The 26,575-nt window shown below is 45.6% G+C and overlaps 1 protein-coding gene and 1 long non-coding RNA gene across 4 annotated transcripts in view; one reads left to right on the top strand and one right to left on the bottom strand.

Moving 5' to 3' along the window:
* UBE3C (ubiquitin protein ligase E3C) overlaps positions 1 to 575 on the bottom strand; it is a 496,047-nt gene extending 495,472 nt beyond the window's left edge. For 2 of the 3 annotated variants that reach the window (XM_029588499.1, XM_029588501.1), the window contains exon 1: positions 425 to 575. The gene's annotated coding sequence lies outside the window, so the exon portion shown is untranslated. The remainder of the gene's footprint in view (positions 1 to 424) is intronic. The other variant, XM_029588500.1, reaches the window with a different exon arrangement.
* Positions 576 to 664: 89 nt separating this feature from the next.
* LOC115084110 lies at positions 665 to 25,782 on the top strand. Its single transcript, XR_003854470.1, has 3 exons — positions 665 to 804; positions 13,537 to 13,670; positions 23,683 to 25,782. It is a non-coding gene; the product is annotated as an uncharacterized LOC115084110 (long non-coding RNA).
* Positions 25,783 to 26,575: the final 793 nt, after the last annotated feature.

Here is a 26,575-nt window from a genome sequence, read left to right as displayed (position 1 = left end):
GATTCGTTGTATAATCGAGGAGGACCAACCTCACGAGCAAAGAAAGAAGTCTATCTGCGCTTCCATCACCAACGCTAGACAATGACCCCCCCATCCCCATCCCCATCTCCGCCAAACAGCAGCAAGAGAGTGCACGAAACCCCAGAGGATAAGCTCTCCTATCTGCACCAGGCAATGAAAGAGAGAGAGAGAGAGAACCAGGCCCAGCGCTAATCACGAGCACCGACGCCCTCACCTCGACCTCCAGGCCAAATCAATTATTCCCACCCTGGCCAAAAGCATCAGACACGAACGCCCCCCGCTGGCGGAGCACCCGTCAGCCGTGACTCAGCTACCGAGCCGGCAGTCACTGCCGGTATCAGTCCCCGCGGGGAGCGAAACCTGCGCGGCAGTATCCCCCCCACCGCCTCCCTCCCGCCATTACCTGCGAGCTCTGTCACTCTCCGAGCCGCAAGCCAGCCGCTCTCACGCAATGGCAGTGGCAGCAGCAGCCGCAACAGCAACAGCAACAACAACAACAAGAAGCTCCGCACCGGCCATTAACCCTAACAACGGAAGTCCCGCCTCCCAGAGGAGGCTGGCGCAGGCGCAGAGCGCTGTGGATGGCAAGGGCGGGGCCAACAGCGTTAGCAGGGACTCCTCCTCCTCCGCTGCTGCCGCTCTGCGGCGCTAGGGAGGGAAGTGGTGGTTGTAATTGCCGTTTCCGGGTGTCTTAGATGTGGAGGAGACTGGAACTAGTGGGCGGGAGGAAAGCGTTGTGCCCTGCCAGCGGCTCATAGTACAGCAGAGCAACTGTGGCAGCAGGTAAAAAGTCCCAAATTGGGCGTTCTGGTCTGCCGAGCCGGCTGTTGGGTCGTAACTGCTGGTTGTGTGCAGTTTACTCCGTGCAGAAAGTGTACTCCACTTTACTTCGATGTTTAATTTCTATCGGTTTGTTACAGGGGATAATCTGTGGATGTACCACGCCCTTTTGACCCCCCCCCCCCCCCAGAGCAGTAACGGTCCTCATAGGTTTTTTGGGTAAGATACATATTCGTAATTTAAACATATGGGGGTAGACACGGGAGTTGAATTAGCACAAGTTTGAAACCTGTGTTAAGGTTAGTAAACTTTGAAGTGCCCACAAGTTCTATCTTTTATTTTTATGGAGGTTTTATTATATGTTTACTGGTGAGATTTGTGCAGGGAAATTTATCGGACTAACACTCCATTTCTTAACTAGCCTTCGAGAACCGATACTCCCTTTCGTTACTTCAAAACAAAATGAGCATACCTAGGAACTCTCCAGTTCTGGCCCGGAGACTCCAGAATTTGAAAGGAAGTGCTGCAGAAGCGGGCCCTGGAAGAACAAATCAGCTGGCCTAAAGCCCGGGCAGCATCCGCCCGCGCTGTAGAAAGAGGAAGAAATCAGGCTGCTGCCCTGTGACTAGAAGGAGGCTATTAGTGGGTTTGGAGAGGGGAATAAGAGAATGAGTGAATATTTTGAGTGTGAGTGTGCAAGTGTGTGTGTAGAAGAGGGAGAGAAGTGAGTGATTGAGCATTTGCATGAATATGTGTATATGAGAGAATGAGAGGTTTAGGAGTATAAGTGAACATGTGTGAGAATGAATATGTGAGGGAGTGAGTGTGTGGGAGAATGAACATGTACTGGTATATGTGCGAGAGTGTGTGTATGAGAGAAAGTGTGTGCACATATGGACCCCATACACACACTAATCCACAATAATCTCTGGGTGAATGGAAATCAAAAGCAGGTCAGCGTAAAAGATGATTGTTGCCATTCAACTAACACAGCACCCACATTGTTTCAGGGAGTGAAAGGATATTGGCCTGGTGTCTTGAAATGAGTAATGCTAATAGCAGAAATGCCAAGGGTAGTTGGTCCATATGAGTGAGTTTTCCAGCCCCCAAAGAGTAAGTAAGGTACATAAATTTAATTTAACTAATTTGGCATGAGCAAATCCTACATATATAGAACTCAGAATCCAAGATTTCACATTTTGCTTTGTTATATTGATACGTCACCCTTATAGCTGTATTTATATCTTTTTGGCTGCTCACACTTGAAACATGGCTCAGGTTTTGCCAAATTCGCTTGGATAATAGAGGAAATTGTATTGTCTAGTCCAAGGTTTCAAATTTTCCCAACAGTCAACTGCGAACTAATTATAACAAGCCAAAGAATCTTTCTTAGCATGCACCTCTACGAGCAGATGGAGACAGAGCAAACCTGACATCACAGTATATATATATACTGACATCAGCTTACCAGTATTCTCCGTCTCCAGCAGATGGTGGTCGTGAATCTCCCTACTGGGGAATGAGTTTTGTGGTAAAGGAGAAAAGTTTATTGACCGACTCTTCTGTGGTGATATCTTATGATCCCTCCCTAAGTCGAGTTTCTTGAGGTGATATCTTGGTTTCCCTCCCTCAGATGAGTGCCTTGGTCTGGTAGCTTGTTTCTGCCAGCATGGACTTAGCTGAAAAAAAAACAAAAACCCACAGCTGAAAGGAAAATGGGTTCAGAAAGCCGTGTGCTGTAGTGAAGGTCTATCCGCCCCGCACCTGGAGACCAACTCTGTACGTGGCTGGGATTGATCAATGGGTTCTGGATATTCTAAGACGCTGTTACGCTTTGGATTTTGTTTGCGCTCCTCGGGACCGGTTCCTGTTTTCCCCTTGCGGGTCCTTAAACAGGGAGCCGTGCGGCAGACCCTCGATCGTCTCCTTCAATTGGGGGCCATAGTGCCGGTGCCAGCCGCTGAACTGGGCCGGGGGCATTATTCAATCTACTTTGTGGTTCCCAAGAAGGAAGGTACTTTCGTCCTATCCTGGACCTCAAGCAGGTCAACCGGTCCCTCAGAGTCCCTCGTTTCCGCATGGAGACACTCCGTTCAGTTTTAGCGGCAGTTCATCCTGGAGAATTCTTGGCTTCGTTGGATCTCATGGAGGCGTATCTCCACATACCAATTTGTCAAGCTCATCAGCATTACCTACGCTTCAAAATTTTGGGTCAACACTTCCAATTTCGCGCTCTTCCCTTTGGCCTGGCCACAGCTCCACGGGTTTTCACGAAGATCATGGTGGTAGTGGCGGCAACCTTGCGCAAGGAAGGCATCCTTGTGCATCCTTACCTAGACGATTGGCTCATCCGTGCAAAGTCACGAGCGCAGTGTATCCTCGCAGTCCACAGAGTGGTACAACTTCTCCAATCTCTGGGATGGATTGTCAACTTCACCAAGAGCAGCCTGGTCCCGTCCCAGTCGTTGGATTTTCTAGGAGCTCACTTCGACACCAAGAATGCCAGGGTTTTTCTGCATCCGGACAGAGCTCATTCTCTGCGTCAGCAGATTCAAGGATTTATGGCGCTCGAGACGCCCACTGCCTGGGACTACCTGCAGGTACTGGGGACCATGGCCTCGACCATTGATCTGGTTCCTTGGGCAGTTGTGCATCTGAGGCCTCTGCAGAGATCCCTACTCTCCCGGTGGCAGCCGGTGTCGAGAGATTTCCAGGTAATCCTTCCGATTCCGAGAGGAACCTTCATCAGTTTCCATTGGTGGCTGGAACCGCGGCACCTAGCTCGGGGGGTGTCGCTGGAGGACCCGGATTGGGTGATTATCACCACGGACGCCAGCCTCACAGGCTGGGGAGCGGTCTGTCGGGACAGCTCAATCCAGGGTCGATGGACGGAGGAACAGTCGAAGTGGCCCATCAACCGCTTGGAGACCAGGGCGGTCCGTCTGGCGTTACAGGGTTTCTTCCCCATAGTATGCCATCAAGCAGTCAGGGTGCTATCGGACAATGCGACTACAGTGGCGTACATCAATCGCCAGGGAGGCACGAGAAGTCTGTTGGTCTCTCTGGAAACCGACAAATTGATGGAGTGGGCAGAGCTTCACCTCCAACGACTAGCGGCCTCGCATATAGCGGGAGTGGACAACGTACAGGCAGACTTTCTCAGCCGACAAAACTTGGATCCCGGAGAGTGGGAGCTCTCGCAGCAGGCGATGCGGATAATAGTACGGCGATGGGGGACACCGCACGTAGACCTAATGGCAACTGCCGGAAATGCAAAGGCCGCCCGCTTCTTCAGCCGCAGGCGGGAGCGCGGCGCCGAGGGCGTGGACGCGCTGGTCCTGCCCTGGCCGCGCCACTGTCTCCTATATGTTTTCCCACCGTGGCCCCTCATGGGCAAGGTCATCCGCAGGATAGAGGCACACCAAGGGCCGGTGATCCTTGTGGCACCAGAGTGGCCCCGACGACCGTGGTTCGCGGATCTGCGCAATTTGACGGTGGAGGGTCCCCTTCGTCTCGCTCAGCTGCCACGTCTTCTACGCCAGGGACCAATATTTTTCAAGGAGGCAGATCGCTTCTGTCTTGCAGCCTGGTTTTTGAGAGGCCTCAGTTGAGGAGGCGCGGTTATCCGGAGCCGGTTATTTCAACGCTACTGAAAGCAGGTAAGAAGTCCACCTGTGTTTCGGCATTCCACCTCAACCAATCGGTGGAATTACCATCTTTTGCCTCTTCTGAGTCTGGAGACCTGCGTAGACTGGATGTACGGTGGTCTCTGATACGCTATCTGGAGGTGACTAATGATTTTCGGCTCTCCGATCAGCTGTTTATCCTCTGGTCTGGACCCCGGAAGGGTTGCATGGCCTCCAAACAATCTATAGCGCGGTGGTTGAAGGGAGCGATCATAGCGGCGTACCTTGGCGTAGGTAAGTTCCCTCCGCTGGTTGTCACGGCTCATACTCTTCGAGCCCAGGCGACATCTTGGGCGGAGAGCTCCTCCGTCTCCACTCAGGAGATTTGTAGGGCTGCCACCTGGAAGTCGATCCATACTTTTTGCGAGACATTATCACCTGGACGTCGGTGCTCCGTCGGGCGGTCAGCTTGGAGACAAGGTAATACGAGCAGGGCTGTCTGCGGCCCACCCGTGATGGGAAAGCTTTGGTACATCCCACCATCTGGAATGATCCTGGTATGTACAGGGAAAAGAAAATTATTCCTTACCTGCTAATTTTCGTTCCTGTAATACCATGGATCATTCCAGACACCCTCCCTTGGTTTGGGGGTTTGCTTGTGGGACATCCCTGCCTACCTGTCTTAACAATCTTTTACTCTGTATTTTGAATACTGTGCGTCTTTTTTTTGTTCACGCACTGCTGTTTGCAAGTTCACTGTTCAGAATTTAGTTGCTGTTTATTTGGACAGTGGTTATTTCAATTCCTTCTTTGATTACTTGATCCCTCTGTTCTTAGTCTCTCTCTTTTGGGCTTTGTTAGTCTAGTTACTGAGAGCTGTTACAGGGGAGGTGTGGTTATATGGTTCCTCCCCTGGGAATTTTGTGTTCTGACTCCATCTGCTGGACATGGAACATAACCCACCGTCTGGAATGATCCATGGTATTACAGGAATGAAAATTAGCAGATAAGGAATAATTTTCTTATTCAGTTCTTGAATGCCAAAATCATTTATTTGAATGAACAATTCAACACTTACTGCATGAGAAGGTACCCAAGGTAGTCGCACAGAATGAAGAGTCTGATATAGCTGTAATAAGTTTCATTGAAAGCTGATAGTAACTGTGGGTTAATAGGGGGTGGCGAAAAGATTATCCTTCTCAGACAATGAACATGACCTGTTAGCTTGCCAAGAGCCTCTTCCAATTGAAAGTCCCTCCAGGAAGTAAATTGTCACAGGCTGCTTTAGGTCAGGGGACCAATAGGAAGTGGAGAGGGATACAGAGAGAGAAAGAATTTAGAAACATTCAAACAATAATCTATCAAAATAGAAAACGCTTGTACCCTATAGAAAATCTAAGCCAAGGGTCCCAGGATGATATGGGGTGGTAGCATATTAAAGAAACATACAAATAAACTGTGGAGACACAACTTGGACATTCAAGGAGTGGAAATTAAGGATGTGCCTTTGTTTTAAAAAACCTGCAAAATGCGATGAATACGGCTAATTTGTTTCATTCAGGGGGCCCCGAAATGAATCGGGGACACCCCTAAATTAAATAAACCTTATTCGTTTGTTTTGTTTTAAACTAATGATTCGGGCCTACGTTTAGGCCCAAAGCCGGGGCCTCGCCTAGGGCAGAGGCCCAAAGGGGGGGAGGGGGGTAACAGCCTATACCTGAGCATGACTCTGATGCCTAGGCCCAAAGCTGGGATCTCGCCTAGGGCATAGGCTGAAGCCGAAAGAAGGGGCCATAGCATAGGCTCTACTTCAATGCCAGGGCTTTGGCCAAGAGCCCCGGAAATTAAAAATAATAAAACAAAAACCTGATCCATTGGGTATCTGATGAAGGCCAGGTTCTGACGCCATGGCCTAGGCCCAGACTCAGGTCTGATGCCACGACCAGACTCAAAGGCCAGTTCTTGACACCGGAGCCCAGGCCCAACTTGACCCAGTGGCCAGGGTCTCAACCCGGACCAGGCTCAATGCCCCAATCTGACCCGGAGGCCGGGGTCTAGGCCCAGACCGAGGTCCGACACCAGGGCCTAGGGTCAGGCCCAGGCCTTGAAGCTTCTCTTCAGGCGTCCTCAACTCTGGTGTGACCCAGCGAACACCATCATTTGGTTTGAGGGCCAAAGAAGGAAAATGCCTGAAGAGCTCCAAGGCCTAGGCCTGTCCCTGGCCTGAGTTCCAGGCATCAGGACCCAGCCTGCTGGCCAAGGTCCTGGCATCCGACCTGGGTCTGAACCTAGACCCCGGTTTTGGGACCTGGCCTCTGGGTCGGGTTGTGGTGTCGGGCTTGGGCAGAATAGACTGCTCCTCTTGCCCCTTCTCTGTCATGGACTGGCAGGCTGGATTCAGGGAATAACACCCCCACCCCTACAGAGGCGGTACAGGGCTATGGGACTAGAGCTGATCTGCCTAACCAACCCTCTCCCACAGAGTGAGCCCTTGTGTTCTGGGGCTGGTCTTCTTTAGAAAATCAGGGCACAAACTGAGAGCTAAGTACAGGCTGGAAGATGAGGTCCGGCGCAGGCTGAATGAGACAAGGCAGGCACAGGCAAAGGCTGGATACAAAGTACAGGCTAGGGCTTGGACACAGAGTACAGGCTGGGACTGGATCTGAGACAAAGGGCAAGGACAAGTCCCGGGAAATAGACAAGGCACTGAATTGGATTGGGCAGGGCAAGGCAGGATTAGACAGGTAACAGAAAACAAGAAAGCCCAACAGAGCATGAGATTGGGCAAGGTAATCTTAGTAGGTCCGGAGGTCATAAGGTAAGACAGAAAAGCCCAGGAGGGCACAGATCATGGCAGGGAGGCTTGAGGGGTCACAGAGCAAGGCCAGAAGGCCTGGAAGGGCCCAGCACAAGGCAGGAGGCCCGGATAGGCCACACGGTGAGGTAGAATAGTGAGAAGGAGGTGGTCAGTCAAGAAACTGAAGAAACTCAGTGATGAGGTACTTGTCAGGCTGGGTTAAGTAGGGCTGAAGCTTTGGCATAGTGTAATCAGCGAGGAGATAACTGGCAAAGTAGTGAGCAAAGCTCACTGAGGACTCCTATTGGAGGGAAGACTGTGCAGCATGCTGAACCTTGGCACAGGAAGACCACAGTAGGTGAAACCGTGACAACTCTCTTCTACAATAAAGCATCTTCTTTCTCCCTCATCCCTCCCTATTATTTGATCTTTAGCTTCTGCCACTCTAATTCTTCAGCTTATCTACAAAACATTCCAAACCATCAGAAAAAAATGTACAAGTCCATGTTGGCACAAGAGAAACATCTACAAACTACCACATGGGCACTTACAATATACTAAAACAAGCCAGTAAGCCCGTCAAAATGGGCTATATTAAAAAAACAATTTCGGTTCGTTTTTGGACATGGCACTCTTCTACACTTCTTCTCCCTCACTCCCCCTTCCCCTCGCCCATTCACCTCGGTCACTCATCCTCCTCCCCCTCGGTCACTCACCTCCCTACCCTCCCCTGCCCCCACTCAAACTCCCTTTCCTCAGTCTTACCCTCTTTCTCCCACTGCCTCCCTCCCCTCTCACTGAAACCCCCTTCCCTCATTCTCACTCCCTCCCCTTCCCTCCTCAGTCATTGCTAGGTGACTCGAGAATGTCACTCTTCTACACTTCTTCTCCCTCACTCCCCCTTCCCCTCGCTGATTCACCATGGTCACTCATCCTCCTCCCCCTCGGTCACTCATCCCCCTTCCTCCACTCACCAGGTTTTTCTGCAAGCCCGTTCAAATGGGCGAGATTCCCTTGGTCAGACCAGCATGTCGGTCAGAGCCGCTCTCTTCTCCACAACTTACCCTTCCCACTTATTCATTCATATTCTCTTCCCTTTTCCTTCCATCCCCTCTCATCTTCCCTTTCCTTCCCCTCTCACCTCATCCACAACCCCTTCCCTCTCCCTCAGCCCTCCTCCACTCCCTCTTTTTCTCTTCTCCACAACTTCTTACTCTTCCCACTTACTCACTCATATCCTCTTCCCTTTTCCTTCCTTCCCCTCTCATCTTCCCTGTCCTTCCCCTCTCACCTCATCCATGACCCCTTCCCTGTCCCTCAGCCCTCCTCCACTCCCTGGTATTCCTGCAAGCCCGTTCACACGTGAGAGCAGCTGAAGCTTCCAGCCAGAGGTGAAAGGCAGCCCAGAGGGTTGGCGGGGCTTCCTTCGATGCCCGTTGGCATTCAATTCTCTCTCTGCATTTGTCTCCCCCCTCCAGTGTTCGCGCACCTTCCCATTCCCCCCTCCACCCACCCCCCCCCCCCCCGATACTCTCCGCGTGCTGAACTCACACCGGTTGAGCTCTGACCAATGTGCTGCAAAAGCCGCACTGGTTCTCATCTCCATGGAGAGAGATGCACGGCCCGTCGCTCAGAGTTCTCTGTTTCCCGCATGCGCAGCAAAGCTGCTCTCTACTGCGCATTTGCGGCACATCAGTCAGGGCCCATTTATCTGTATTGATTCCCTAGATATGTGAGTTAAGTTTTACTCCTACTCAGACAAAGGGACAGTGTTGAGAAGGGAGGGGAGGGGTCTGGGCTGTTCTATTACAAATTTTTCTTTATACTTTATTTGCATTGGGTTCACCTCTAGAGGCAGCAGGGAGTGATGAGAGGAGTCATAAGATCCCCAGGGTTTTTTACACTTCGGGTTGGGGGTTTTTGGACCACTAGGGTCCCTTAAACCACTGCCCAAGGAGCATTGTGATATGTGTTAGCGTCCCGATGCTCCTGGGGAAGGTTAGCTTTAACTCCTGAGTTGTAACTAGCTTTCCTGAAAATAATGTGGCTTGCAATTTTTCAGGCAATCCACATTATTTTATTACCCTGAAATTGTCTAGTAATGAACTGCTTTGCATGTACTTGCAAAGCATTTGCATGCAAAACAGCTAATTTCCTTTTGACATTATTGGCATTATTTAAAATAACATACGTTATCACTGCATTAAGGCTTTTACCACATAGTAAACACCTAATGCAGCTTAGTAAACCATCCTTATTGAATAATAATTGATGCCATAATCCAAAGTCTTGGAGCAATCAGTGCCCAAAATCTGAGACACAGCGTGGAAGCAGTTGCAACCAGTGTATGTTTAAGATCTGGGATGAAATTATAAACTGCTTTTTATTGAAGCTGGATTGTGCAACCCAAATGGAAAGATCAATATTTGGAATAAATATCCAATTAATTGGTAATGTCTGAATTGTTCTGAGGACTCTTGCACTGAGGGAGGTTAAAGAGAGATATGTAACGATTGTAACGGAGTGACCCTGTTTTCCCCTTCTTCTATGTGCAGGACCAAGCTAGAGGCCTGCACATGCAAAAATCCCAAGTGAGGACGAGAGCTCTGTGGGTGGGACCCTACTGGAGCAGGGAGAGTCCTGAGGGCGGGACCATCTGGGTTCAGGAGGCCCCTACATCTCCAGGAGAGGCAGCTCTTGTTAATCTATGCTGACCCAGACCCCAGGGAATGGGGAATGTACTGCAAATGAGGCAGTCCTGATTACTGTGGAAGTGCTGTGAACTTGAATAAAGAACAAATTGCTTTGAAAAGGCTGAAGTCCGCTCTGTTTCCCACCTTTGGTGTCAAGTTGTGGAAATCTTTTCTCTATGCTGGGCACAGAGAAAAAAACCCCAAGTCTCCAAGGGAGGACTGTGAAGTCTATCGGGCCGATACAGTACAATGCGCTCCAACGGAGCACACTGTTAACCCACCATTGGACGCGCGTTTTCCCTTATTCAGTAAGGGGCCGAAAACGCGCGTCCAACCCCCCGAACCTAATAGCGCCCACAACATGCAAATGCATGTTGATGGCCCTATTAGGTATTCCCGTGCGATTCAGGAAACAAAATGTGCAGCCAAGCCGCACATTTTGCTTTCCCCAGTTAATTGTACTTCAATCCTCACGACAGAATTGTTCTTTTTATCCGATATCACATGATCCATTTTTATCAATAATAATCACTCCATATGTTCCATTCCACGTCCACAGGACATACTATGTCTCTATAGCAATCTTCAAAATTCCATGTTCAGCGTCTTGCTATTCCCAAAATGCCTTCATTCAACGTCTCAACGCGTATAATTAACTGGAAGTATGGTTCAGTATGGACGGAATCACAATAAGTTACGGGATTTCAGTTGAAGAGTGATAGTGTGAAAAGAGGATATAGGAGGGTTACAACGGCAGACATGAGGCACCTGGGTACTGGATACTGATTATTATGGGGAATATTTACAATATCAAGCGTGAGAAGATTGAAGATATGAACCCCTGAGGAAGCCACACATGGCAAAACAAGGTCCTTGTAGGGTGTGATTATATGAATAATGAAACATCCTAAATCGACTGGATTATGACTACATGAACAGTGAAAACATTCCTATTGATTGGGGTTGTGATTATATGAATATTGAAAAGGGTTGCGATCATATGAATTGTAGAAATATTAAAAGACTGGGGTTGTGATTATATGATCATTAAAAATATTGTAATTGGATGGTCAATATGCTGATATATGTAATAGGGTGTGGTGTGGGATTAATTTTAATAGTAGAAATAGTGAATGTGTTGGTATGAATGGGTGATGAGTGTGTTGGGGTTTTAGAGATATAATAGTGCAATAGGGAGGGTATGTGTAGATAAGAGGTGCCTTATGATATATGTATTAATATCTATGTACAATATATGTATGCTATTTGGTTATAAGTTATTGAAAATTGTATTGTAATTTTAATAAGTTATTTAATAAAATATTGTGATATATGATATTTAACATTATTATTCATATATACTACCCTTATATATTATTGTGTATAACTGATTGGTTTAAGGGTGGATAAGAGACTCACATATTGAGCACCATAGACATTTGAGAGAAATGTAATTTAAATTTTTTAAATGGGCTTATGTATCTCCTGCAAGAGCTTATAGGTCTGGACTAGCTGATACAGATATGTCTGAAGTGTAAGAAGACTAGTAGGACACTTGGTCATGTTTTCTGGACCTGCATTCCCATTAGTACATTTTGGGATGGGATTAAGGTTTTGTTTTGTTTTTAAATTCTTGAATAAAATATCTTTCCATCCTGAACGGGTTCTCCTCAATGATCCCACCTCTTTTCAAATACAGGGTAAGGGTAGCAGGCTTCTGATATGTAAAAATTGTTTACTAGGGAAAAAGAGCATTCTCATGATATGAAATGTGGATGAAACTCTCTCGTATTAGGCATGGAGGAATGCCTTTCATGTTTTAATGATGATGGAGAAGATGGCAACAGGATTTTCATTTAAATGTAGGAAAACCTTTTTGGAAATTTGGAAATCATATCTTCAAGTATTGCCTACCATAATCCATAGTTCTGTGATAGAAAATTTGCCCTTATGCATAGTCTGGGGATTTGTATTATATTGAGACTGGGTTTGGCTATGAACAGTACATGTTTGCCTGCTCTGGAAATGATTTCTATTGATGTGTTCCTATATTAAGAGTAATAGGTAACCCTCTCTTGATAGACTGAGCATCACGATTAGGGGTAGAGGGTTGGAGGGGGGAGGTAGGGAGAGGAAAGTATTGTTATTCCTAATATATTATTTTGAGGGGAGAAAAGATGAAAAATGTGTATATTATGTGTAGTGTGTGGCAAGCTTAAGAGTCACCACATGCTGTATACTGTTTTCTTTGTAATGTTGAAGCCTTTAATAATCAGTTTATACATTAAAACCTGCACCTCAACTTCTACAATACCTGTTACTCACAGAAACTCTCCCAACAAAGGGTGCAGAGCAAAACAGGGATGTGCAGCCTCAAAAAATGTTTCATTTTGTTAGTTCATTTTCGTGGGTTCCTCAATTTGTTTCATTAGTTTTCGAACAAAATAAAATTTCAGTTTTTAATTCCATTAGTTTTTTTGTTTTACATTGAATTCAAAAGGGGAAGGCCCCGAGAGGAGGTGGGGGGGAGGGGGCAGGCATGTCAAGATGGCATCCTGAGCAGATGCGGGTACTCGAGCTCCTGAGACTCTCCCTGCTTTTCTTTGAAAATTTGCTGTATACTCCTTCCTAGGTGGCCATGGGCAAGAGGAAGGAGGTTGTTCGACATTTTCCTTCAGCAGGGGTGGCCCAACAAACCACATGCTGGAGCACTCACCCATTTTGCTTTTGCTGACATCTGAGGTTGACTTGGCCAGCTCTGGGGCTGCCGGCCTGTCAACGGCTGAAGCTTTGCTAAGCCCTGTTGCTTGGTCGACATCGATGCCTCCTGGTGCTGTTGCCCATGCGATGGCTGGAACGCCGGAGCATGTCTGCAATTCCGGCACTGCCATCACATCATCGGTCAGTGCCCGCCTGATCTCTGCTGCGAGTGAAACCCAGCAAGATGTCACGGAGGATTGCCAACATCCCAGGGGGGCTGGAGCGGTGGGCTGAAGGAGTGATGGCTGAGATTTCTGCGTTGGGTGAAGTTTCTTCATCGCTGCAAGCCATGGGAGCTTCTTTGCAGGAGATTCAAGCAGTTATTTCATCTTTAGAGGTTAGAACTGCATTATCCAAACCTCCCTCTGTTTCACTGGCTAGTCTTGGGACTGCAATGGCAACTATTGAGCAGTCAGTTTCTTCGTTGATAACTATTACTCTTGATATTCATGCTAAGTTACAAACTCAAGATCATCTTTTATCTTTCTGTGAATCTAAAGTCACTAATGTGGAGGCTTCAATTTCTCAAATTAAAGAACTGCAAGTTAAACAAACAGTTTCACGAAGGGTGGAAAACATTGAAAATTTTTCAAAAAAATTTAATTTACGTATTATAAATTTTCCTCAAACTCCAATGATTTCTCCCATTGAGATGTTAAATTGTATATGAATGAAGAGTTGCAAATCTCTGAATCAGCGCTGCCTCCGATCCAAAAAATTTTTTATTTACCATCTGCTAAAAAAAATATGGACAGAGGAAAGCAAAACACTCCCTGTGATTTAACTGATTTTTTTGGGAACATCTGGGTCATCAGCCTTCTCTAGAGCTACTTTGTTGTTTTTGTTTGTGTTTCTACAGGATAGAAATCATGTTCTTCATTTATTTTCTCTACACTGAGAGGCCTTTTTAAAGGTGAGAGAATTTGGATATTTCCTGACTTAGCTAAGGCGATGCAGGAGTGAAGGAGAAGATTCTTGGCTATGAGATCAGAGGTAATTTCTTTGGGGGTCTCCTGTTCAGTTAGATTCGCTTGCAAATTTTTAATAGTTTTAAATGCTGCTAGATATGGGTTTTTTTTTTTGACCCAATGCAACTGAGTGACTTCATGGATGCTAGACGTGACACTACTTCTTAGTGTGTTAGGCTCTTATAGGAGGCAATGTATGTAATTGTTCCATGCATAAGAACATAAGAACATGCCATACTGGGTCAGACCAAGGGTCCATCGAGCCCAGCATCCTGTTTCCAACAGGGGCCAATCCAGGCCATAAGAACTTGGCAAGTACCCAAAAACTAAGTTTATTCCATGCTACTGTTGCCAGTAATAGCAGTGGTTTTTTCTAAGTCAACTTAATAGCAGGTAATGGACTTTTCCAAGAACTTATCCAATCCTTTTTTAAACACAGCTATAGTAACTGCACCACCCACATCCTCTGGCAACAAATTCCAGAGTTAAATTGTGCTTTGAGTGAAAAAGAACTTTCTCCGATTAGTTTTAAATGTGCCACATGCTAATTCATGAAGTGCCCCCTAGTCTTTCTATTATCTGAAAGACTAAATAACCGATTCACATCTACCCGTTCTAGAACTCTCATGATTTTAAACACCTCTATCATATCCCCCCTCAGCCTTCTCTTCTCCAGGCTGAAAAGTCCTAACCTCTTTAGTCTTTCCTTATAGGGGAGCTGTTCCATTCCCCTTATCATTTTGGTCGCCCTTCTCTGTACCTTCTCCATCGCAATTATATCTTTTTTGAGATGCGGCGACCAGAATTGTACACAGTATTCAAGGTGCAGTCTCAACATGGAGCGATACAGAGGCATTATGACATTTTCCATTTTATTCACCATTCCCTTCCTAATAATTCCCAATATTCTGTTTTCTTTTTTGATTGCCGCAGCACATGGAACCAATGATTTCAATGTGTTATCCACTATGACGCCTAGATCTTTCTTGGGTGGTAGCACTTAATATGGACCCTAACATTGTGTAACTATAGCATGGGTTATTTTTCCCTATATGCATCACCTTGCACTTATCCACATTAAATTTCATCTGCCATTTAGATGCCCAATTTTCCAGTCTCACAAGGTCTTCCTGCAATTTATCACAATCTGCTTGTGATTTAACTGCTCTGAACAATTTTGTATCATCTGCAATTTGATTACCTCACTCGTCATATTTCTTTCCAGATCATTTATAAATATATTGAAAAGTAAGGGTCCCAATACAGATCCCTGAGACACTCCACTGTCCACTCCCTTCCACTGAGAAAATTGTCCATTTAATCCTACTCTCTGTTTCCTGTCTTTTAGCCAATTTATAATCCACGAAAGGACATCGCCACCTATCCCATGACTTTTTACTTTTCCTAGAAGTCTCTCATGAGGAACTTTGTCAAACACCTTCTGAAAATCCAAGTACACTACATCTACCGGTTCACCTTTATCCACATGTTTATTAACTCCTTCAAAAAAGTGAAGCAGGTTTGTGAGGCAAGACTTGCCCTGGGTAAAGCCATGCTGACTTTCTTCCATTAAACCATGTCTTTCTATATGTTCTGTGATTTTGATGTTTAGAACACTTTCCACTATTTTTCCTGGCACTGAAGTCAGGCTAACCGGTCTGTAATTTCCCGGATCTCCCCTGGAGCCCTTTTTAAATATTGGGGTTACATTAGCTAACCTGGTGAATGTTAACTAGTCCTTAACAGCGCCCATGGCATTTAGGAGAGGAGTACATCAGGGCTGTTCCTTGTCCGGGCAACTGTATACGTTAGCAATTGAACCCTTCCTATGTCTTCTGCACAGGAAACTCACTGGCCTGATGCTGCAGGAGCCCGGACTTAATGTCAACTTATCCACATATGCCGATGATGTGCTCCTCAAGACCCAAGATCCACTTGATCTGGAGAGGGTGTGCCAGCAGGTTTATTCATCCGCATTCTCTGCCAAGATCAACTGGATCAAATGCTCAGGACTTGTGATAGGAGCGTAGCGGATGGACGCACTCCCGAGCGAGTTTAGTAATTTTTCCTCGAGCTGGGAGACCCTGAAATATCTGGGCGTCCACCTCTCAGTGACCACGGCCTCAGTCAACTGACGAGAGCTGGAAGAAAAGGTAGACGCTCGCTTGAGGTTGTGGGCGGGGTTGCTACGGCTGGTGTGTTAGCGCGGGAGAGTTTTGGTGGCGAATCACTGGTGTCCAGCATGCTGTGGCACTGGCTGACCACCCTGAGCTCCCCCCCCCCCCCCCCCCCGCGGAGTTTTTGCCCGGACCCAGAGGAAGCTGCTGGATGACTTCTGGGCTGGCAAGAGGCACTGGGTCTCTGCGGGCACTCTGGCCCTTCCTTTGGAAGAGGGCGGACAAGGCCTCCTGTGCCTGAAAAGCCAGGTACACACCACCTGCATACAGACCCTGCAGAGATTTTTGTATGCGGAACCCCCTCTCCCCTGTGGCGCACCCTGGCTATCTTCTTTTTCACTATATCTAACAGATACCAGGGATAGATAGCCTTACAAAAGTCATAAATATTAATCACCTTCACAGTAATTTTCTTTATTTTCCAAACAATCTTACAAATAAGAATTTTTTATACAAATAATTATACAAAATGTAACTTATTCTCATACATGTACTTCTTTAAAAACATATATATCCTCCTATAGTCACACTCCACATCCCACACATAATCCAACCACCCATCTCCCATATCCATACCTACAACCACCTAAAAATTGTATACTCAATTAAAATCCCAAACCACCCACTACAAAATATAAAAATACCCAACAAGGTCCTTTGTTTCACTCCAACAGGCTTCTTCAGGGTATAATTCTTCAAAAACTCTCACAGGACTGCATGTGTAATGAGGAGCTAAAGGACACTAATGATTTTTGACTGGTAGTGCTTCCTTTCTGCCCACGGGCAATGTATTTTCTTTGAACGGACAACATTTCATCTTCTTTTATCTATAAATATAGAGTAGGTCGAAAAGATCAAAAGCCAAAACCCGAATAAACTGGACAGCCATGCAATTTTTTGTATCTGAAAAACATCATGGGGTACCTCACTTCTAATAGTTGGACATGTTCTCCCCCTTTTCCCCTGCGTGGCACCAAGGGATGTGAAACCATGCGTCACTCGAATTTTACTCCTTTTGCTGAGGATGGGGTGCTTTTGGCATCCCGCCCCAGGGTCCAACGTTTAAAATAAGTCTAGACTAGGTGCTTCACTTGTGCAGCAGCAGAAGGGCACCTGAGACCCGACAATTCAAATTCCAGAGTCTCCGGGTCAGATCTGAAGAATTTCCAGGTATGTAAATATATCCTTTTTTTTGTACTGTTTTCTAGTAACAAATCCTTTCTCTGACAATTGGTATGTTTTTATGGTAACTCTTGGTAATAAACCTAAAAGCCCCTATAATAAAATTTCCTATCTGAGAAAAGTGTGAATCCCTGCACTACTCAGATCGTTTGTAAAAAGGTATAATAAGTGAATAAGTATCAGCAGCATTCTCTATCCAAGGCATAGGGAGAGGGTGTCATTAATGCAGAAAACTTATGCTTAATGCCTTCAGGGCATGTGGCAGAAAAAGAAAGATACCTTGATAGTCTTTGAATATTCCCTCCCGTTTGTGGGTAACAGAAAACAGAGAGGTAGGACTGATTATGGTCAGCCACCCCTGTTTTCATCAGTACTTATTCAGCTAAACAGCCTCACGAGTGTGACAGTATCGCCTTCGTCCAAAGGCAAAGAAGCGACTTGAATCCATTATCAATTTGCTGGTCGCACAAGGGATTTAAATTCAAATTCTCAGGGACTGTAACTTTCCCATTTGCCTAAACCGAATGGTAAGTGATGCCATACTTAAGATTTGTGCAAGTTTAGTAAGTGTGATTACTTGCTTTCCTATTTATTCCCAGTCCTGCCAAGGTTTTATCCATTATTTCACCACAACCATTCATTGACCTCTCTGAGGCCATTTTTACAGTGCCTTTAAACTTCCAATGTTATTATTTGTTCATTTTTACATATAAGGTTGGAAGGAGTATATAGAAGGCAGGCCAAGAACACCTTAAGGGACTGGTCTAGGCAGGCATAGTCCACCTTAAGACATAACCCAGCCGAGAATCCTGGTGCCAGGGCATTCCCCTTAGAAAGGGGATAACTAGCCAGTCCCAGGAGGAAACAGAGTGCCCCCCAAGAAAACCTGAGCGCCTGTATCCTATGTTAAGACAATGATTTTCGCAAGCACAGACTATTGTAACTCTCTGCTATTGGGGCTACCTCAAGTTACCATTAGGCCACTACAAATATTGCAAAATTCCGCTGCTAGAATTCTGACAGGCAAAAAGAAAAAAAGAGACCACATCACAGGAACCCTGGCTGAACTACACTGGCTCCCAATCGAACAAAGAATACAATGTAAGGCACTGTGTATAATTCACAAACTAATCCATGATGAAAAGGCAGACTGGCTTAACACAGCACTGCGCGTTCATGTTCCACACAGAAACCTGAGATCTGCTAATAAGGCCCTACTAACTGTCCCCTCTGTTAAATCAGCACATCTTACTCAAGTAAGGGGGAGAGCATTGTCGCTGGCTGGACCTGTGCTATGGAACTCCATGCCACTCAAAATAAGGCTGCAGAGAAATCTGAAACTATTTAAAACTAAGCTGAAAACCTGGCTTTTTAAACAAGCCTTTTACAAAACAAAGAGGAGGAGGAAAACAATCGATAGATAAGGACGCACCAAGCAATCAATTTTTTTCATTTATATCTCCAAATGCATATTAAACGTAGACTTGAACCACTTAACAGTTTCCTAACCGACATATGAGCTCTAATTAACACATAGTTTCTCTTATTAAAATTTGTTACCGTTCTTTGTTGGCACATGTTTAATTTGTAATCTATACCAATTATAATTTTTTTCTTATTGTGCCTTTATGTGGTAACCGTTGTGATGATGAATTAACTTAACGACGGTATAGAAGAGTTTATAAATAAATAAAATAAATAAAATAAATAACTACATCTGATTTTGCTGAGTTTTCTTTGACAGACTGCTGAGGTAAGCAGGCCTTGTTTTTTTTTGTTTCTTTGTGTGTATAATAAAAGCGTTGTGAAGAGAAAGCTGGAGTCCAGTCACTTTGTCCTCTAGCAATTTTTCAAGCCACAGGCCGCTCCCAAGGCACCACATATAGTGACAGTAGTGGAATTTCTGCCCTAAAACTTCTGCCCAGGTAGAGACCCATGGAAAAAGAAGGGATATTTTTTTTATCTTTTTTTTTCCCTGAGGCCTGGCTACTGCAGCAGCAGCCCTTGAGTTAAATTACAGCAGGCTAAGGGGGCCTAGTCCCACTTGGTCTGAATGGGATTTACAGTAAGTCAGAGCTGAAAGGCAAGGTTTTTCCTCCAATCCTGAGGTAAAAAAGGAAAAGGTTTGTTTTTGGCATGTGCTTCTGAAAAGAGCAAGGCATGAAGTGAGTACTGCAGATCCTAAATGCTGCAAGAACAATTCCATTAGCACCAGCTGTAGCTGACTCAAACAGCCCAAGCTATGCAAGACATTACCTCTTAGCTGCTGCCCATGTCTCCAGTAATATTCAAAATGACGGTAGGAGAAGATATGGATTGCTTCCTCATGAACTTTGAGATAACTGCCCAGCTGGCGGGATGGTCAGACTGCCTATATAGGCAATCTGCGCACAGGCTGCAGCCAGGCTGCCTTCCAAGCCACCAACCCAAGTGGAAGAGCCAGCTATGCAGACGTTAAGGGTGCTATCCTTGAAAAAGCTGGTTGTACCCCCTAAATATATTGGCAACAGTTCTAGTGGGGACTCCTCTAGTCTGGGGAGTGTCCACAGAGCCTGTTCTTTCACCTTAAGAATTTCAGCTGGAAATGGCTACAGCCGGAGTGGAAGACAGGCATGGAAGTAGCAAAACTAGTCCTACTGAAGCAGTTCCTAGATGACCTGGACCACCCTATGCCTACATGGGTGTGCTGACACCCGAAATTCAACCTTGAGACTACTTTGGAAGTAGTTGATGCCTTTTTCCAGGCCCAGTCGATGCCAGAGCGACCGAAACTGCTAGAGAGGCAAACCCACAGGGCCCAGGATGCTGCAGTGTGAAAGCAAGAACCCTGCCATGACCCTTGCAGCAGGACCGACCTGATTCCTTGCCCCAGTCATAAGATGCAGGCCCGCCACCTTGCTTCAGCTGTTGAAAGAAGGATCACTTTGACCGTAACTGTCACTGCGTGGGAGATAAACTCATGGATGTCAACTGGATTACCCCCACCCCCCACTTCTGCAATTTTGTGAATGCTCCCTACTCAGGGTTTTATATTTTCATGATTCCACTGTAATGGGATGGCTTCCTTACCCAGGCTATAATAGATTCAAGAAGCAAAAAAAACCTCATTCGGAAGGAAATGGTCAATAGGATACATAGTAACAGTAATGATGGCAGAAAAGGATCAAATGGTCCATCCCGTCTGTCCAGCAAGCTTTTTATCTGTCACGCCATGCAGGTTACCCTCATATTTCTCTTAACTGCACAGAGTAGCAGTTACTAGCCTTATCTCCAAGCCTTATGATAACCCATAAAAAATGTACTGCTACCAATATTTTTACTGGGTGATGAGCCTCCTTGAAAATTCAGACCGTGGTGCTTGACATGCTTTGCTTATGGTCTTGGCCATAGAAGCAGTCCTGTGATTTTCCCCTTAATGTTATCAAAGTGATATCAGTACCTCAAACCTTAAAATTTAGGGCCCTCACCTGTATCCATGGAGACCAGTGGCAATACCCAACCAGTCAGGTCATGTTGAAGACCCCATTGGATAAGTTAAGAGGGAAGTAGGAGTACTCCCTTAGCTCCCATATCCCGTGTTACTGGGATGGGATTATCCACACTTTGGGACTCTCTGGAGCCATCTTACAACTGATTCGGCTAGCTCCCACAAGGATGATACTGTTCCCGGAGGTCTTCCATTCAATACCCTAAGATCTCTAAAGCCCTATAGAGAGCACAGGCAAGAAAAACAGAATTATTCCTAGTACTTAGGGGCTGCCATAGGTGGAGGGGCTGAGTCAGAGGAAAGTTCCCAAGCAGTTCAGGAGCCCATTGTTGTCCCCCCACACTGGGTGGGAGAGGGAAATTCCAGTAACTTTAGGCAAGTTCAAAGAGAAGGTGAAACCCTTAGTTTGCTTGAGAACATATGCAAATCAGACAGAGTTAGTCTCTGGAGCTGACGGCAGTAACCCAATTCCCCCCTTCTTCTTACTGAAGGAGGATTTAGTATTCTGAGTAGCAAAGGAGATTCTAGAGGGTGAAACTGTTGAACAATTCTTGGTACCCCGGCCTTGCTGCCAGTAAGTGCTGCAGTTACCCACAGCCACCTGCTAGGGGGCCCCGTGAGAGTGGAGAAAACTAAAGGAAAAATCCTAGCTCAGTTTTACCAGCAGGTCCAGGACTATTTGTTGCGTCCGTTGGTCTTCGATGGCTTCGCCCCACTTCTTGCACCCCTATCTTGGCTCCTCCCACTTACCTGGGCAAGATGGCTACCGCAGCGTCATCAAGTCTACTTCTCTGGCATCCCCGGAATGGCTATGGTGCAGCCGTACGCCTGCTCCTCCCAGGTACCTGCTAGAGTGCGCACGTGTGCGCAACCCACGTCTTAGTACGCCCAGTGGCGTGAAGGTCGAGGGTGTTCCCTCATCTGACGTCACGCCACTCCGGGTATATCTACTTCTCAAGATTGCTAGCTCATTGACAGGCTGATACAGTAAGGGCGCGTAAGAAAAAGTGCGGCAGTGCCGGGCACCCGCTCGTTTGTCGCTCGCACAGTTCGGATCACATACCGCTCGATACAGTATTTAAATTAGATGCAAATGCAAGCCGCGTCCAAAGTGCGTCCATGAAGCGCAATCCATTTTACTGTATAGAGCGCTATACAGCGCCTATACAGTATCCTGGGTGTGCTGGTACCTGTCATTTCAAATGTCATTTCAAATGACATTTGAAATGACAGGTACCAGGAAGTGGATGGTTCTCCTATGCTCGGCATCGGGGATTGCCAGTCCTCTCTCCCCCCTCTCCCGAAGCAAGGCGCAGGGCGAAAATCGACTCGACATGTTATTAAAGCAAATAGAAATTGTAACAAAAGTAAACTTACTGCATTCTTCCAGCAGCCCCAACCCTCTCTCCCCTCCTCCCGAGGCGCCCACCGTGGCTCCCCTGCCTCCCGGGGGCAGCCGGCGGCGAAAGCGGCTTCCAGCAGCCCCGCCGGCGAAGGTGCATGAACGCACGTCCAATTTGGGCGCTCAAGCAGCGAAGGCGCATGAGCGCACGCCGTGACCTCGGACGTCCATCCGGGTGCTCAGGTCACGGCGTGTGCTCATGCGCCTTCGCTGCCTTGAGCGCCCAAATTGGACGGGCGTTCATGCACCTTCGCCGGCAGGGCTGCTGGAAGCCGCTTTCGCCGCTGGCTGCCCCCGGGAGGCAGGTGAGAAATATGCCTGATCAGACAACCAACATTGAGAAGGAAAATACCCAGATGCCTCTGCTGTTCTGTGGCTTGTCAGAGCTGAATGAACTGAGTGCCTTTCTGAGCATGACTTGCAGAATGTCTCTGAGCAGATAGACAAGCTGGCACCAAAGGAGGTGAGCCTATTCAATGGGTCACACAGAAGAAACCAACGGCGGGAGCTTCAGGCACTATTCTGTTGAAACCTCACTGGACAAGATCATTTACAGGACAAAAGGAGTATCTGGAAAGTGATGGCAAACGAGCTACACCTGGTAAAACCTGTCAGGGCAGTTCAGAGGATAGGTTGTCATGACCACAGCATGATGTGTCTCTGTAAATGAGTCTTTGGGCAGTCACGTAATTCTAGAAGTTTCGGCAATACTGTATGTTTAACTATAAAAGAAGGTTCACTTCCTGTATCCTATGAGATGCTGGTCATTTTGAAAGACAAAGGGCACCCAGTATCCAGCATCTCCCAAGAACACTGATAATGTCAAATAAAATTTACTTTATACCGTTTACTGAGTCTAAGTGTTCTTGTGTGCCTGGCCCTAAGTACAGAAAATTATGTACACAGGGGAGCCACGGTGGGCGCCTCGGGAGGAGGTGAGAGAGGACTGGGGCTGCTGGAAGCATGCAGTAAGTTTACTTTTGTTACAATTTCTATTTGCTTTAATAACATGTTAAGTTGATTTTCGCCCTGCGCCTTGCTTCGGGAGGGGGGGAGAGAGGACTGGCAATCCCCGATGCCCGAACGTAGGAGAACCAGGCCCGAGCGTAGGAGAACCAGGCCACACCATGTTACTCGCTTGCTCCAACCCACCCACTTATTTGACCGGAGCCTGCCTATTGCTGTCACATCCCTCTAACGCCAGGGTCAGGGTAGGCGGTAAATTAGCGGGTTAAAGACGCGGCAAAACAGTTGGTTAAAAAGGCGTTAATCGGGCTGCACGTTACTGTATGGGAGGGAATAGCTAATCTGATCGTTTACATATCATATACATGCCGCGGGCGGAAAGGGATACGCGTCGATTTAAAGAAGCGGTAAGGATTGGTGAAAACGGATAGTGAATCGCGGGTTAGACTTACGCAGCCAAATTGTGGGTATAAAGCGGGTTAGAAACAGGGTAGCCGCGGCCGCACTTTACTGTATAGGCCTGTGAGTTGGCAAAGGCTTGAATAGACTCAAACAGTTCCTGTCTGTGCTACTCTGCTGCTTCCCTGCTGTCTGCAGGAAGTTCTCCTTCTGCCCTTCGGGGTTTTACTACAAATTTGGGTACCCGCTCCTCGGGGGTCCTCTGTTCTATTTTCAGGTGCCATTCAGGGAACAGGTACTCGCTCCTCGAGGGCCTGCTCTCCCTGCCTCAGTGCCTGTACCTACGACAACTATCTGGTGGAATCGCATCCATAACAGCTAACACTGAGTGAGTACACTAATATCTCATCTGTCTCATCCACAGTAACCTCTGCTGCGGAACCTCCTGATGTCACCTAGAAGAGAATGCAGGAGCAACACATACCGCACGATACAGGAGACCCGTTGCTGAGGCATCTGAATGGAGTCTGGGGCAGCCTTAAACAGGGGAATGTTGAATTCATCAAGAGGCACTGTGGGAACTTTTCCACTGCAGCCCCTTCGTGCATGCACGTAGAGAGGCCCTGGATTCTGGTGGCATCTTGGTGGGGGTGCCACTCTCGGCGGTGTCTGTCGGCAACAGCGTCTCTGCCACAGGAGGAACTGTCAGTGCTGGCACAGCTAAGCTGCTGAATTTACGCATATATATCTGCGCTTAGCTGATTAAGTTAAAACGGTTATGTTAGACCTGCTCTATGGCAGATCAAACTTGCGGCTGACTGAATATCGCTAGTTAGCTGCATAACTCATACAGCTAATTCACTCTGTCCTGATCTGCCAGTACAGCCGTTGAATATGCAGCTAAGTGTTGTATGCTATACTTATGCAACTAAATAGCACTGAACGCATTTTGAATATTGACCTCATTGTGTTTTTGCATAAAATTTTACTTTCACAATTTTTTCCCTTCTAGAAATTGCAGGAAAATAAAGTTTCGGGCAAAATATGTGCAATTTGAAAACTGAATGAGCAAACCGACTTGCTATCCATTTGTATTGTTTTGCTCTGTATTTTTTTTTTTTTTTTTACTGAAATTTAAATCTAGCCCTTCATTTTCTGTTACTACTCTGATATACAGATATTTAAAACAAAAAAAAAAAATTTGTGTAGGAATGCAGTATAAATTGTGTGTCTGCCTCAATTAGAGTTGAAATTAATATCACATGTAATGGGCAATTTGCTGAACGAACCTTGCCTGAGAATAGAATAATGGCATATATCAATAGCCTTTCTCCTGACAATTCACAAAAGGTAGTTAATAATGGTGGCCAAAGCTGAATGGCTGAACAATGGCAGTAGGAAAAGCAAAAGAAGAGCATTAGCCTCTTAAATAGCTTTGTTAATGTCTAGAAACCAAAACAGCAATAAAGCAACTCTTCCAGTGATGCTGGAAGATGACCATAAAGAGTATACTAATGAAAAGAAGTGCTCAGAGGAGCAAACTTAACGTATTTGCACTTTTATTATTTTTTTATCTTTCATTAATTGCTGTCATCTCTCCTGTGGGAGTTCGTTCTGTGGATGGGGCTTTTAGTCAAATGGCCTAAATGAAATGACCGCTTAGAACCTGAGAACAAGGTCATATCAAGGTTCACTTCACTTCTTTAAATCATGGCTCTGTTATATAAAAATCATTTGGGTTGCCTAATATATGTGATAATAGTGTCATGTACAATCTGCACTGATTAATGGATGTGACAAATTTAGCAACACATTGTGGATTCCCCTATTTTTCAGTCGAAAGGATGGGAGATGTTGTCCTGAGCAATATGGCTGCCATGTTAGTCTGCTTAGATATGAACCAATAAAATTGACAAACAAGTTTCAGGTGTTACCTTTGTACTGGAACAATTTAATACATTTGTGAGAGGCTTTCAAGAGTTAACTCCATACCTCAGATCAGTGCAAAATAAGTTGACCTGATGTGTGGAGCATTACCTCATTTGGGTAAGATGAGGATTGTTACCTGCCTGAGATACTGCAGGATATAAATCTTTTAAATAAATAAGAAAGGAAATCAGATAAATAAGCAAGTTGTTGCTTTGGTGGTCTCCTTTTTTTTTTTTCTTTTAAGCTCCCCTGAAAGTTCATTCAAGTATGAGCTACTAGATAGGTGCGGAATAGAAAATTTTGAAATAAATAGAAATAAATAAATAAAATATCTAGGGAATAAGTTCGTTTTTTTGTCCTTCACCTTTGGAAACTTTTCTGCTGGATAAGAATGAGGTTAAGTTATTTGGGCATATACATTAACAGTTTGTCACATGTTATGCTGGTTACTCTGAATTTTTCGATTTATTCTCCTTGATTTTTCCTGACTCCTTACATATGCTGAAGTCTCAGTGATGGACGCGCTACTGTGTTCTGTCATTGGTTCTTGTTATGTTTTCCTTAAGCTATTAATTTATACTAATGTCCATGTATTTCCATGCAAAGTTAACTCTTTTTTATATAATGTAAAATCACTATAAATAAAATAAAAAAGATTGAGGTTAAGTAGTTTTATTCTTTTTATCTTCTCCTGGATCTGCAAAGGGTAGATTCATTTAATTTATGTAGTGGCTTGATTTGTTATTTAGTTATCTTTTCTTGATTTTTTTTTCTTTTTCTTTCTTCCCCCTTCCCCTAATAATATGGTTTTTATCATGTATGTAGCAGGTTAATCTGGGTATTTTTCTTCTATTTGTTTCCTATTTGATTGCTAGATCATTCATGATTTTTTAATGCATTTATTCATTTGTAAATGTATTTAATGCAAGTACAATTTAAATGAAAAAGAAAAAAGGGAGAAAGAATTGAAATCATAAAAGAACAAAGAAATAACCAGAGCAGCACAACAATGGTATGAACATTACAAATACATATGTTTAACAGTTGAAAATTTTAAAACAGAAATGGGATTTTAGTGCATGTTATGTAATATAGAACTATGCAAATTTATGAAAAATGTGCCACAGAATTGGCGCAGAATCTTGAAGATTGTGCTAACAGAATTTTCTGTCCCTTGCCTTTCTATCCCTGAACTGCCACAAGAATTCAGAGGCTTTGTATGTAACCTAGAAACATAGAAATGACGGCAGAAGAAGACCAATCGGCCCATCCAGTCTGCCCAGCAAGCCTCACACTTCTTTTTTTCTCATACTTATCTGTTTCTCTTGGCTCCTAGTAATCTTTGGTTCTATTTCCCTTTCACCCCCACCATTAATGCAGAGAGCAGT

The sequence above is a fragment of the Rhinatrema bivittatum genome, chromosome 2 (assembly GCF_901001135.1).
Source record: "Rhinatrema bivittatum chromosome 2, aRhiBiv1.1, whole genome shotgun sequence".
Taxonomy (NCBI): Eukaryota; Metazoa; Chordata; class Amphibia; order Gymnophiona; family Rhinatrematidae; genus Rhinatrema; species Rhinatrema bivittatum.
Note: the sequence above shows the minus strand (reverse complement) of the source record. Positions and strands in the feature narration are given on the sequence as shown.